Source organism: Mus caroli, chromosome X (genome assembly GCF_900094665.2).
Source record: "Mus caroli chromosome X, CAROLI_EIJ_v1.1, whole genome shotgun sequence".
In the NCBI taxonomy this organism is placed as follows: domain Eukaryota; kingdom Metazoa; phylum Chordata; class Mammalia; order Rodentia; family Muridae; genus Mus; species Mus caroli.
The window spans coordinates 14,358,265-14,361,292 of record NC_034589.1 but is presented as its reverse complement, the minus strand read 5'-3'; positions in this window follow the sequence as shown (position 1 = coordinate 14,361,292).

Sequence of the window (3,028 nt, the reverse complement as noted above, 5' to 3'; positions counted from 1 at the left end):
AAAAAAAAAAAAAAAGAGGTCTTGTCCAGGCAATCTAAAACGAGTTCTTAAATGTCCAAAGGCAGTCTTTTTAAAAGAACAGCATTTTTTCTTATGAGTTGTATATGAATAAACAATTGTAAATTTGTGAATTCATAGTATCTAAGAGATGAATAATTTTAAGCAATTGTAAGCTCTGATTATATATATATATTAATATACACATTAAAGCTTGATTATTCAACATTTTAAAACAGTGGCTACAGCACACAATTTAATTATCTGTGCTGAAGCAAGAGGGGACTCAAAAGAGTAAACATGTGATCCAATCATATATAGTTTTCCTCCATAGAAGGGCCGTTTTTAAATACAGTAAATGGGATTCATGCATGCATAAATTTTAAAAAAAATACAAAAGTATGTGTAGAAGCAATCTTTAACAACTTATCTTTAGGATAATGATTATCAATTTTATCTAAAACGTTTGTTATGCAATAGGCCAAATATCAATATTCTTCAATAACCAATTTAATTGCTGTTTGGAACAAGGAACAGATGCTTTCTTTGGGTTCCTTTCAAGTTGATAAAAATAAGACATGACAAAGCGAGACCTCCTCAGCTACAGACAAGAAAAAGGAGGCTAGCATGATCAACAAGATAGGTGATGTATATGTGGTGATGTATATGTCTCTGTACATATAGACAACTCTAGAACTGGCTGAGACTTAAATGTCTATACACAGTCAATAACACTTATTGGGTACAAAATTCTCGTGACTTGTTATTATATACCATCATTTTAGATGGAATGAATGGAAATCTATATTGTAGTTTGATTATGTGATCATACTAAGCTCTGAAGAAAAGCAGTTGTCTTTCTCTTTTGATCTTTATTAACCAATCTGTGCACCCTGAACACTCCATATGAATGACATGTACTTCATATGAATTGCTTGTACGTTTTGTATATTGCAAAATGAAAGAAGAGAAAGACAGCCATGATTCACACTCTGGGGTGTTGAGATTCTGAGACCTTACATTTCAGCTCTTTGTTTGATTCTTCCTCAACTACATCAAAGCTGCTTCTTCTAAAAACTTGCTTCCAGAACTTTTCCACAACAGCTAACTCACCTATTCAATCTTTCAAACAGTCAAAGTCAAGATGCCAGCTAAGCCATGAACTTTCTGGATGGCAAATTATGGCAGCTAGCCCTCCTTTGACAAAACCAATTTTCCTGTTTCCCTTTGTGCCCCAGAAGGGAATTCTTTGCCCCAAATGAGCTAGAATCAGACAAAAGAAGATTGTCATCCTAGTCCCTTAGGTTAGGGTTGGTAGTTCTGGATATTTTATGAATTTTTAATATGTTGTCATTTTGAGGGATAATTTATAAATGTATTTTTGGACAGGGAGGAAAGTAAAGAGTTTAGACTCGAGAATTTCCTTTCCTCTTCTCTATCCTTTCTTCTTAGGTAAAGGAAAGGGGAGAAGAGTAAAGGGAGATATAGTAATACCATAGAAATAAGAGGAATAGACAAATATAGATAGGTTATCAAATTTACTTAAACAAAACATTGTATAGCTATATCTTACATTGGTATAAATCTTTATAATTTAAGTTAATAACTTTGCATTGGTATGGATTTTATAGATTGATGCAGAATTAGGGTTTTCATTGGTGTGAATTTCTTATATTGATACAAAATTTGAAATTAATATTGTTACTCTTTGATAGGCATTGTACCTATGAATATGTATCTAAGAATACAAGGCTTAACCCAGTCCTTCTAATAACTGCCATTACAAACTATTTAGGATTATTAAGTAACACAAATTAAAGGGCCAGATAGGAAACTCATGGTTGTATTAAAGTATGATTTAATTATAATAGAGTGTTTTTAATTTACTCAAATAGAAATAATTAAAATTCAGATGCACTTTGCATCAATAGATAGTATTCAAAAGCGTCAGAATACATTTGAGGCCATTTCAGGATTAAAGATCATTTTAATAGAGACATGTCTGCTCCGGACAGCACCCCCTTCTTGGGCATCAATGGAGTTGTTCCAGTTGTGGCGAGATAGCCACTGGGCAAGAATTGCCTAAATTCATCTCCAGACGAAAATACTGTCCAGGAAAATGACACACTATGCAGAATAGTAGACTGATAGTTCTGGCAATAGAGGGTAGGCAGTCTAGAATAATTCTGCTTCACAAAAGTCTGTCAGAGGATCCTGTGCCAGAAGGCTGAGGACTGATGCTCCAGCGTTTTGAGAATTAAGGAACTATCCAGATAGTCAGCCATCTCTTCAAATCGGTTAAGATTTGGAAGCTATGTCTTGTGATTCCTATTTCTTCAGGTAATATTTAAGTCATTCGCAGACTTCTGACGGGGCTGAAGACTGGTTGTAGTCTCATAGTCAACTCAAGCTGTTTAGCATTGAGAAAGATGATATAGATTTGAGAGTATGGTTTTCAGATGGTAATACAAACTAAAACCAGGACACAATTTAGGTATAAAATTGTAAGCTTTTGAAATTAGAATAGATGTAGAGTATTTTGTCTAAATTGACAAATATGGACTGAGTGATAAGTGTATCTTATACTTTATCAATTGCATAATTGTAATAGTTGTGCTCAATTTATATCTGAAAGAAAAGAGTGTCTTAATTGTGGGTTGTCCTGGTGCTATTTGTATTTTGATATTAATTCTGCTTCCTCAGGAGGGGCTGCCCCAAGGAGGAATTGGATCATGTACTCAGGTGATTTCATGTGAAACTTCTCCCCATTTTAACTGGTGAAACCAGCATCAATTTTCCCATTAGTTCCTTCCATTCTTAACTCTAGAGCCAGAGCCACATGGCTAAAGCTGCCGAGTTCTGCTGCATACAGGAACTAGAACATGATCCCCTTGTCCTATTACATTATCACTAGCTTTATGTTTTNTAAATCCTTCACTGCCTAAGCTTGGCTATCCTGGTTCTTGCTCTGTAGATTGACCTTGAATGCAGAGATCAGCATGCCTGTCTCCTGAGATGAAAGGTGTGTACC